The following is a 12,094-nucleotide window of genomic DNA, read 5'->3' as shown; positions in this document are numbered from 1 at the left end:
TTGCGCTCTTTTGAGGATTTTGAGTCATGCCTATTCCCCTAAGATGGGTGGCTGTATCTTGGACAGGCCAATTCTTGGGCCAATGTTGTTGAGCTATCACAGTCACATCAGCTCCAGTATCTAAAATTCCCTTGAATTGTTTTTTATTAATCCAAATTGTTAATTCAGGTTTATCTTGTTGGATAGGCGTGACCCAAAATGCATCAGAAGACCCAAAGGCTCTATTTTGCCTATTTTGAGGAAATAAAAACTTTCCTTGTTCTATATAAGGACAAAGCAATATCTGTGCTATCTGCTCCTGAGCAGGGATAACAGTAATGCCATCAGGTGATGAAGCTAATATTTTTATTTCACCAATATAATCTGCATCTATGACTCCTGGATGAACATGAAGCCCTTTTAAAATCCAACTACTCCTTCCTAGGATGATTCCAACACTGCTTTTCGGAAGGGGTCCAAATACTCCCGTGGGGAGAGCTTGTGTACCCATCTGAGGGGTTAACACTATGTAGGCGGAGGTGTGGAGGTCCAATCCTGCTCTGCCTGGGGTTGCTCTGAAGAGGTCATGAATGGATTTCGATTTGATGCCCCCTGTAGGACAAATTGAATGCTGGGATAAACTGTTTTCACATTTGTCCTCATATTTGTCGGGGCCTGAGGTGGGCCCCGTAGGAAGTTTTTGTCCACTGGAAGGTACTCTTTCATAATTATTTTTCTGAGAAGAATCAATGAGTTTTCCCTCCTTGTCAAAAATTGACCTACATTCTGATGCCCAATGGTTCCCTTTCTGGCACTTAGGGCATAGGGCTGATGGTCGAGACCCAGAACTAGGTTTATTAGGGCAATCTCTCTTCAGATGTCCAGGTTGCTTACAACCAAAACATGTGGACTCTTTCTTGTTGCATGAATTGGCATAAAATGTATCTAAACTCATCCCTTGAGTGGCAGCAGCCATAGCCATCCCTTGTGCCCATCCTTGAGTATATCCTGGTCCTATATCTGCACATAGCCTAATGTATCCTGAGAGATCTGTTTTTCTTCTATAGGGTCGGATGGCAGCCTGACAATGTTTATTAGCATTTTCAAAAGCTAGCTGCTGAATGAATGGCAGGACATTATCTACATTACCAAAAATCCTCCCTGCAGCAGTAACTAATCGATGTACAAAATCTGAAAATGGCTCATCAGGTCCTTGCCTTATGTTAGAAAGGCTAGAGCTAAGGTCCCCTTTGGAGGGAAGGGCAGTCCAAGCATTGCAGGCTGCCAAGGCTATCTGAGCATAAACAGGAGGATCATAATTAATTTGATGAATAACATCCTCATAAGCTCCTTCACCAGCTAACATTTCAAAATTGATTTGACCCATATTAGCCTGAGCATTATGGCGAGCAGTTTCCTTACAATTATCAAAAAAATTGGATTTCCATAAAAGAAAATCACCGCCACTTAAGGCCACTTTACAGACCATCTTCCAATCATTGGGAGTCAAAAAAGGACAGTTGTAGTGACTCAACAATGGCCAAAGTGAATGGTGCATTTGTTCCATACTGAGCTGCAGCTGTTTTTAATTCTTTGACCATCTTGAAATCAATGGGTTTGTGCCCTCTTACCCTGTTACCTCTGCCATCTAATTCTTCAATAACTGGAAAAGCATAAGAGCTGAAGTTGCCTAAGTCCACTCCTTCCTTTTTGGCCTCTCTCAGCGCTATCTGGAGGGGAGTGAACTTATGGAGTCTTTCTTCCCTGTCTGATATAACCTTTTTATCTATCTTTATTGCCTCTAATTTTCTAAGGAGTGCTTGTTTTCCCTCTGCTAATTGAACTCTTTTCCTTAATTGTTCTACCTCTGAGATCATATCTGAGTTGGGATCTTTTATTTCTCTTATATTGCCTATATCAGGTTCGATGGGAGCAGTGGGAGGAGGACGAGCAGTTAATATGGCTCCTATAAAATCATTATTATCTTTATTTTTTCCCTCAGACTCTGAGGAGCTTTCTTGAATTTTAGTTAGATCAGGATACAATTTTGACTCTTTCTCCTCATGTTCTGAATTATGTGATTTAACTTCTCTTAATTCCTCTAAGGTTTCTTTGGCCTCTTTGAGGTGTTTATCTAAGCCTTGTACATCCCTTTTTTGTAAGCACTCATTTATTAAAGACCAGAAAGAAAATGTAATGGCTGGTACACTGTCAGAATTATGACTCCTTAATTTTTCATTTAATTCTCCTCCTACTCTATCCCAAACATCGCCAGTTATTTCCTCTACATCACTGAACCAAGGACAAGTTTCATCCACACAATCAAGAAATTGAAACAATGACTTTTTCTTTGCCTTAATTACTTTCTCACTGAGTAAAGACTGAATTGCTATGCTGAGTTTCATCTTAGATCCTATGTGCTCCATTGGTACCTGCTTCTCCTCGGATTTTCCCCACCGGGCATTCCAGACAGCGGTGTCCTCCTTGTTTCGGTTCGGCCGAACCCTTTTTAACAGCAGGCTTCACAGATTGCTCACCAATGGCCACTTCATTCAGGTCCCTGTTTGGGTGCCACTTGTCGCAAGCTGTCCAGCAGTGCCTCAAACCTGAAAGAGCAGCAGGGTGGAGATGGGGCAGAGAGAAAGGAAGGATGCCAAGACAAGAGTCTGATCAAGGCGACATTTATTGCTGGCAAGCATCAGCCTTTTAAAGCAAAAAACCACAAACTATTATGGGATGGGGTTACCATAGTAAATGAAAGTTCACACAGGAAAGAGCAAACAGGCTCAACAAAAACAACCACCATGGGTAGTAGTAACCCAGACAACCACACGTCTGAAGGTCAGAGACAAGAAACTGCAACTTTCAGGAATTCCACAAAGGAAACACACCACCTGCTAAACTGGAGAAACTTAACAAATATGGAGTTACTAAAGTTAACAATACTTACAACCAATACTCATGATTCCCACATATTGCTTCCCTTTCAGTTTCATTGAAAAGTTTAAGGAGCAGTGGCAATAGTTCTTCTCTAAATGTCTTCTAGAATTCAGCAGTGAAGCCATTAGGAACTGGGCTTTTCTTTGTTGGTAAATTTTTAATTATGTTTTCCATTTCACTGATTGTAATTGGGACTATTTAGAATTTTTATATCTTTCTCGTTCAACTTTAGTAATTCATATGTATTTACAAAGCTGTTCATTTCTTTTGTGTTCTCCATTTTATTAGAGTACAGTTTCATCTCAATAAGTATAGATGATCCTCTGTATTTCTGCTGAATCTGTTATGACTTCACTGTTTTCATTCCTAACTGCATGAATTTGAGCCCTTTCTTTCCTTTTTTATAAGGTTTATTGATTATGTTTATTGTTTCAGAAACCAACTCTTCAATTCATTGATTTTTTTAAATCATTCTCTTCATCTCCATTGCATTGATTTCTGCTCTGATCTTTATAATTCCCTCTTGCACGAGATTTCAGTTTCTCTTGCACTTCTTTTTCTAGGAGCTTAAGATTTACCATTAGGTTGTTTATTTGAGCTTGCTCTGTTTTCCTAGTGTGGGCATTCACTGCTATGAATTTCCCATGTAAAACTGCTTTCATTGTGTCCCATAGATTTCTGTATGTTTTATTGACATTATCATTTAATTGTAAAAATTGTCTAATATTTTCTTTAGTTTCCTCTGTGATTCATTGATTGTTCAGGAGAGTGTTATTCAATTTCCATGTGTTTGTGAAGTTCTTATGGTTTCTTATGCTATTCATCTCCAGTTTAATTGCACTATGGTCTGATAAAATACATGGGAAAACTTTAATTCCTTTGCATTTTGCTTAAACATGTTCTATGAGCTAGTGTGTGGTCTATTTTAGAGAATGACCCATGTGCAGCCAAAAAGAATGTGTATTCTGATTTTGTGGGGTGGAGCACTCTGTTGACATCTATTAATTTCATATGTTCAAAAGCTTGGTTCCATTCTAGTATTTCATTGTTGATTTTTTTGTCTGGATGATCTGTCTATTTGTGGCAATGGGATATTGAGGTCCCCCACTACAATTGTATTAGTGTTACTTTGGTGTTTCATGTCTCTTAATATTGGTTTTGTATGGTTGGGGTCATTAGTGTTTGGTGAATATGTGTTTATGATTTTTATCTCTTCCTCTTGGATCGTTCCCTTTACAAGGATGTAGTGGTCTTCTTTGTCTCTTTTAATTAGTTTTGGTTTCAGATTTACTTTGTCTGCAAATAAGGTAGCTACCCCTGCTTTTTTCTGGGCTCTTGTCACATGAGCTGTTTTCCATCTTCCTACTTTCAGTCTATGAGTTTCTTTTCAAGTAGGTGTGTTTCTTTTCTATAGCATATTGTTGCATTTTTGCTTCTTAATCCATTCTGCCAGTCTATTTCTGTTGATTGGTGAATTGAGGCCACTGTCCTTGATAGTTATAACTGATAAGTATTAACTTATCATTGTCATGTTATTTTCCACTTGTTGGCTCTTTTTAATTTTTCTCCCTCTCCCTCTAATTTCTTGACTATTGGATTTGCTGTGTTGGGCCCCATAGAGTTGTGACCTTCATTGTCTTTTTCTAGGATATTTAAAAAAATATTGGAGTGCTGGTTTGGTATTCATGAAGTTTCTCAGGTGTTCTTTGTCATGAAAGTGTCTATTTCTCCATCAATTTTGAAAAATAGTTTTGCAGGACACATCAGCATAGGTCAGAGATTGTTTGCTTTTAGGGGTTGAAATACTTCACTCCAGGCTCTCATTGACTTGAGGGTTTCTGTTGAAAAGTCTGCTGCAATTCTGATGGGCTTTCCTTTGCATGTAATTTGTTTCTTTTCTCCAACTGTTTATAGTGTTTTGTACTTCTGTTGGGTTTCTGGAATCTTGACTATTATATGTCTAGGTATAGATTTTTTTATCATATCTAGTTGGAGTCCTATATGCCTTGTTTATCTGTATGTCAAATTATTTTGCTCTGCTTGTGAAGTTTTCTATCATTAATTCTGTAGGCTTTTTGTATGTCATTTGTTTCTTCTCTTCTTTTTCATGGATTCCTATCAATGTTATATTGTTCTTCTTTGCATCATCTAGGAGCTGTTGGATTGATTTCTCATGGTCCCTTACAACTTTTAAGAGATCTCTCTTTTCATGTTCACTGACCTGTCTTCTATATCTGATATTCTGTCTTTAGATTGGGTTAGTCTGCTATGTATACTTTCAATAGAGTTTTTAATCTCTTGGATATCAGTTTGAATCTTTTTCATGGATACCATTTCTTTCTTATGTTGGGTGTTCATGGTTTCCATTTCTTTCTTATGTGGGGCATTCATGACTTCCATTATGGTCTTGAACTCATCTATTTTTTAAAATCTGTTTCTGTTCTAGAGACTCTAATCATGTCTTTTATTCTGTTCATCATCTCTGTAGTTATCTTGGAAATTATTAATGTTTTGAATTTTTCTGGAACCTCATTTATCTGTTTTTTTTTCTTCCTGTGCTATCAGTTCAGGTTGTCCAGGTGGTTGATTATCAGACTTTTCCATCTTGTTTCCCCCTGAAAATTCTTCTCTGTTTGACCTCAGTTACAAGTTCTATGAATGCAATGATTTATCCTGCAAGGCACCCACTCAGCTAATCTGGTGAAGCCTTTAGAAACAGCTCTTCATTTGCATCTCAAAGAAGCAAAGAAATGAAAACCTCTTCAGAGCACTGGATGCAATTCACTGTGTATTTTTGGAGAAATTTTAATAATTCAATTAAAAGCAATTTTAAATGATTGCCGTTTAAATTCTATTACTACACCCTCATTTCAAGAAAACAGAATAAATTTAATAGAATGATTTTTTCCCACAAAATATCTTGTAATTGATGGAAATAAAGTTTTAATTTCTTCTTGCAAGCCTGGATTGTTGAGGCTTGTGACAAAACCTTGTTTTCCTTTGCCTTATCTTTATTGGTCCCTGGTGTCCCTGTGTTCTGAATTGTGGCTGTTGCTCTAAAGTGGAGCTAGAAGATCACAGAGCCTTTTTTCCACTCCAGAATATTCACTGCAGTATAGAGGAAAATGTGAATGTTTAAGGAGTTGTGGTAAATAGGGTAGCAATATTTCCCTACATGTATCTGTCACTCTTTGGATTACACATGTCAAGACTCAGTTCTAGTCTTGCACACATCTGTAAGTATAGCACTTTGGTAGGCTGAAGCAGGAGGATCACAAGTTTGAGTCCAGCTTGGGCAACTTAGTAAGACCCTATCTCAAAATAAAAATAATAAAAGGACTGAAGATTAAGCTCAGTGTGAGAGTCCTGGGCTCAATACATAGTACTGTAAAAAGTCAAGATAAGACAAACTTCAGTTCTGATTACTTAAAAAGAAGAAGGAAGGATAGCAGGTAACCTTTACTCACCCTCAAACTCTGTACTAGGGGCCTTTTCTGTGTAGATAGAGTATGATCAAGGGTGAGTTTGACTTGGGAATAATGCTACCAATGTACTGATTCATATAATAGACATATCTTTTATTTTCTTTTAAGCACCTTTCAAAATGTGTATTAATGACATGAATGCACTGAAGATTGAGAGACAGAGGAAGAAAAAGAGCAGAGTGCTAAGACCTTCAAACAGAATCAGGTAAGAGATATGGTAGGAGCTCAGAAGATGGTAAAAAGCTCACCCAAAGGTGAGAGGTGGGGAAAAGGAATGAAAAATTAAACTAAGTACATTAAATGTTGTTAAAGTGGTAGTATTAAAAAGATTTGCTAATAACATGTTAGTCCTCATTTTTTATTTCTTGTAGAGAAGCAGATGTCTTTTTGTTCAACAAAACAAACATGCTCTCTCTTGTCTTCATGGTTGTAGTGAAAGCTTGGCTATGGTGGTAATGGAAGGTTGTAGGCTCTCTGGAGAGAGGTAGCAGGTTTAGGAATAATTTGGTTAATAGGAAAAGCTATAAAGAAAACAAGTATGCATATAGTATATGCTTGCTTCAGAAGTGCAGGGAAGCCTGGAAAATTGCTCTCAGAGTGAGATTGTTTTCTTAAGATCAGCTTCCAGAAGATTAAGCTGTTGAGTTAGGAGAGCTTAGAGAACTCTTTTTTAAAAAAATACAGTTTCATTTAGATGACAGAAAAAAACTAACAAGGAGCCTAACCACTTGACACATTGCCCCCTAAAATCAGATCACTTCCCCCAACCCTTGATTAAAACTGCTCAAGGGCTTTTCACACAGCTGGAATAAAGTCCAAACTCCCTAGAAGATCTTACACTTTTCTTATGTCCCTCAGTTCTTTAGTAGAATGCTACCTTCTTAATGAGCTGGCCCTTAACTCATGTGAATGTTCTCATTCTGAAACTTCTGAAACTTCTCAGTCCTCTCTTCTTAGATTTTACTCTCTTTTAACAAGCATTTTAAAAAACTTGTTTGTCCCTGTCTTCTCTATTGAATGTGAGCTTCATCTTCATGTGGGCTTGATCCTTTATTGTTTCACTTCCAGCAGAAGACATTTAATATATGAGGGAGTCACTTCTCAAAGAGGCTTTTCCAGTCTGAAGTAGTGTCACCCCATTTCTACCCAGTCATTGTCTAGGATGCTTTAGCTTTGGTCCCTATCTGAAATATCTTCATTTGCATAAAACAAAAGCCTCATGAAAGGGAGCAAGACCTTGTTATTTGTTCCTTTCTGTATGCCTTTACATGAGGACAGTGCCTAAGACTCAGACTTTTTCTTGTTTTGTTTATACACGAATTTTTGGTAAGCTTTTTTAAAATAAAATTTTGCACTCTTCAGAAACTCAAACTCTGTTTTCTTCACCTTTAGCAGAGCATGATTTTTTTCACTGTCCCCATAGCATAATATGTATTTTGATAGGCAGTATCTCAGTTATTTTCTCATGGCTGGGACAAAATACCTGACATCCACAAGTACAAGAGGAAAGATTTATGTTAGCTCACAGTTCATAGTGGTTTCAGTCTATAGTCAACTGATTCCATGGCAGGGTGGCATGGCAGAGGAGAAACAGTCCATGGCATGGTAGGCAGGAAGCAGAATAACTTCTTTCTTTTTTCCCTTTTTATTCCATCCAAACTACAAGCCTATTGGTTAGTGCCATCCATACCCAGGGTCAGTCTTCCCTTTTCAGTAAGTACACCATCCATACTCAGAACTATGCCAAACCCATCAATGGATGAATCTATCATCACTCATCCATGGTCAAGTCACCCCACCTTTGAGAGCATGAGAATTTTGGGGAACATCTAGATATAAGCCATAACAAGCATTTTTACTTTTAAATTATTAATAATGATAAATTATATTCCATATGTTAGCTAGTTGCATTTTTTATTAGTTGTCACTATTTTTTGTCCATTTAAAAATTCTGAATATTTTATTGGAATTTTAGATATATTTTCCTTTGTCATACAAGTATTTATTTTTGATATCATTTGCATTTAAATTTTATGTTGCTGTAAAACATTAAATTTGTTTAAATCTATGTATGCTTTTGATCTTTGATCTCATTACTTTTATGCCTTAAAAATTCATTTCCCATTTTGAGGTTAGAAAAATCTTTTAATTAAAAACTAACTTCTTTAATTTTGCTGAACTATACTTTCTCATAAGGTAAAAGTGGTTCTCTAACTGCTTTTTTTAAAGTTACTTATTTCCAATTTACAGAACCATCTTTATACTAGATTCTTACATTTAAAAGACATTTTCCAAGGAAACATGCCTTTATCATCATTGGTTATTGGTGTGACTTTTGGCAGATTTATAGAGGAACTCCTGTAATTTACCAACCTAGCAATTCTGTGATGTGAGATTGTCATGTATGACCTTGTGTCATTGTTCTGCCTCTTCAGGTTACAGCTAACAGTAGTGCAGGACAGTGATGGAAATTTTGTGGCTGACTTGAGTAGTACAGAATTTTTTACTATAACTGGTACATTTCTCCCAGTGGGAGCTCGTGATTCAGTCAAGAGTTGTATTCATCTCTACTTGCTCCAAATAAATATTTGCTCAGTTCTTCATAGTATTTTGATATCATCCACCCCAACATGTCACAGATGCTTCTTCTTCTCTTCTTGGCTATAATTCTCTTCTTCCCTACGAATATTTGTGGACTACCAACTGTGGACCAGGGTTTGACTCCATGTAGTTCTGGGGATGGAGTAGTGAATCAAATGATGAAAAAAAGGCAGGTTCCTCATCAAGTTTATAGTTTAGTAGGGAGAGGACACATGACACAAAACAGATCATATATTGTGTGGAAAGTCTAAGGTAAAGCGGATGAATTGAGAAGGGAGAGAAGTGTCTGGAATGTACATGCCATTATACGTGATCAGCAAATGCCTTTCTGAGCAGGTGACACTTGGACATTATGAAATGATACTGAACTATTCCTAGGAGTAGATAGATTTGACTGTAAGAAACTCTGCAGTTATTTCCACAATTTCTTAATCAGTACTTCAATCATTTTTAGAATTATAGTTATCAGTTTCCTTCCATCTTTAATTTAATATCTCCAGTAGAAGACTAGCTTCTTCAATAGAAGACTGTATGCAAAGAAAACTTTTAGGGTAGAAAATGTGTTTTCAATGTTCCAAGGACTGGTGCTGCTATCTCTGTATCCTGGACCCCACATAGTAAGAGATTCCCCAGTCCTTGTGTTGTCCTGTAAGACTAGATGATTTCCATATCTGTTTATAATATATTTGACAGTATGTTTTAGGTATGTTTTGATCCTTTTGATTGCCATATGGTTCTATGCGAAAAGTGACTTTTAGATTATATTTATGAGCCTTATCCAAAATACTTGGTTCTAAATTCTCAGCAGCTTCTCCATTCTCCTCACTTGAATCAGTGATTACCAGGATAGGGCTAGTACACCAGAAGAAGCTGAGCCCACTTATCTCATGTGAGTTTTTATGACAGGGGGGTCCCCGGGCTGTAACTTCCCAAGTTAGGATAAAAGCTGGAGACAATGTCATCTGAGGGGTTATGTCTCCCTTGTGGGTAATTTTGGCTATTCTAAGGTCCCAATGTTCTAAGACTACATGAGAGTTATTGTAAATATGTACCATCAAGTTGTGGATTTCTATACCAACAGGCTCTGGGTGTTGGGCACCAGCAGGGAACTGGCTGGCAAGCGACAACAACCTGAAATACTGGGAAAACAGAGAACTGTATGGTCTGGGCTGACCCGGGCCTCTAGAAAGGCTGACTCAGGGAGTTTCAGGAGCATGGTAGAGCAGGACTCTATTTAATTTGTTGATGATAGCTGCTCTTTCTGGAGTCAGCTTGTATCTCAATATTGTTTTAATATGCATTTCTTGAATGCCCAGCAATGTTGAACACTTTTTCATGTATTTATTGGCCACTTGTACTTCTGAGATGTATCTCTGTTCATTTCAGTTGCCCATTTTTTTTACTATGTCTTTCATTTTGGCAGGGAGAGTTCTAATTTTTTTGAATTCTTTATACATTCTCAATGTTAGTCCTCTGTCTGAGGAATGGCTGACAAAAAGTTTTTCCCATTCTGTCAGTGGTTTCTTCACTAAGTTCATTGTTGCCTTTGATGTGTGGAAACTTCTTAATTTGATATGATTCCACTTGTTGTGCTTTTAAAAATTAGTTTGTGCTTGTTTGTTTGTTTGTTTGGTGACCTAGGTGACACTTTGAATCAGGCTTTACCCAGTGACTCTTATGCACTCTGGACCACTGGTGAAGGTGACCTTCGATTCCCTTATATAAAATGCTTTTTGCATAAGGTCTATTGTCTTTAGAGTCCAAAATATGTTGGTCATTTTATAAACATAAAGTTTAAAAATCAATGTTACTCTCTTTAGAAGCATTTCAGAAGATGCATAATATTTTGTAAGAAGTCATTTTTCTCTGGGGAATTAGTCTGAAAACAAGTACTGAATCCTAACATTACTAATGTAAAAACCATGTAATCCAGAGCTGTATTGTAGAATATGTAATTAATTAATGAACCTTTTTGGTTCTTGATCAATATGGACAAATGAAAGCTGGCTTCTCTTCTTGGCACCAAAAAGCATTGCAGAGAATGTTTTTCTAGGCCAGTGTATATTGCATGGTAGGTGAAAAAGTTAAATGAATAGTAAAGAAAAGCCTTCTTATTGTATGAAAGCTTTCTCTTGGGAACTACATTAGGAATTTTGATTTCAGATGGAATTGAGCAATTAAAATACATTACCTATAGTTACTCCATTTAATCTTCTGTAGATCTAGACTATGTCAAATGTGATGTGCTTATTTTCTGTACTTTCAAATGTTCAAGATGAAAAGACTTTTTGTGAAACCAAACACCTCTGGATAATTTTTTTTCTAAGACAACAAGGGAGGAGAGCTAACTGCATGATCTGCAAAGGCATATAGGAAGACTGTTTTGAAACATTAGTTTTATTCACATTTGCACTGCTTTCTTTTGTCCCACGTCCACAGGGTGGTAAGATAACGAGACTTCCCTGGAGTTTAAACCAAGAGCATATGGTCGCTTGTGAGAATGTGCTGACCAAGCCAGCAGGTACCAAGGTCTGGCCAAGCCCCATGCTACCTGCTTGAGGGGTATGGAAAAGGACAAAAGACAAAGACAATTTTGCAGATAAATGGGGAGCTACAAGGTCAAGCCTCATGTTAGGCAAAAGACAAAAGACTCTCCAAGCTTGCCACTATTTTTTTGAGTACACATAAGCAATCAAAGTGGGTGGTGAGTGACTCAAGGAACAGAGGTGGTGAGTGCCATGGGCTAGGAAAAGAACAAAGCATTCTTGTAAGGGTAGAATATACATTAACAGGGAACCTGAGTGTTCCCCTAAAGTGGGACTTTAACTTCTGTACCGCATTGTTCTGCAGAGTCAGATCCGCAGCAGATGTTATCTTGCCCTGTGAGCACCACGGCTTTATGGTCTTCCTGCTGTGACCAGGATAAAGTGGAGTCTCCACACACCAACTGGCCCACAGGGCAAAGTATCCACTGGCCTTGAACTCCCCTAGCTTTAATGCACAGATTGTGGACCCTGACAAGCAGGAATCATACAGATCCCAAGATATTCTCATAGAACCACTATGAGGAAGGTTATGAGTTCCAATAT

Source organism: Fukomys damarensis, unplaced genomic scaffold (genome assembly GCF_012274545.1).
Source record: "Fukomys damarensis isolate Sample0158 unplaced genomic scaffold, DMR_v1.0_HiC HiC_scaffold_15, whole genome shotgun sequence".
In the NCBI taxonomy this organism is placed as follows: Eukaryota; Metazoa; Chordata; class Mammalia; order Rodentia; family Bathyergidae; genus Fukomys; species Fukomys damarensis.
The sequence above is the reverse complement of the archived record's forward strand: the minus strand, read 5'-3'. Positions refer to the sequence as shown.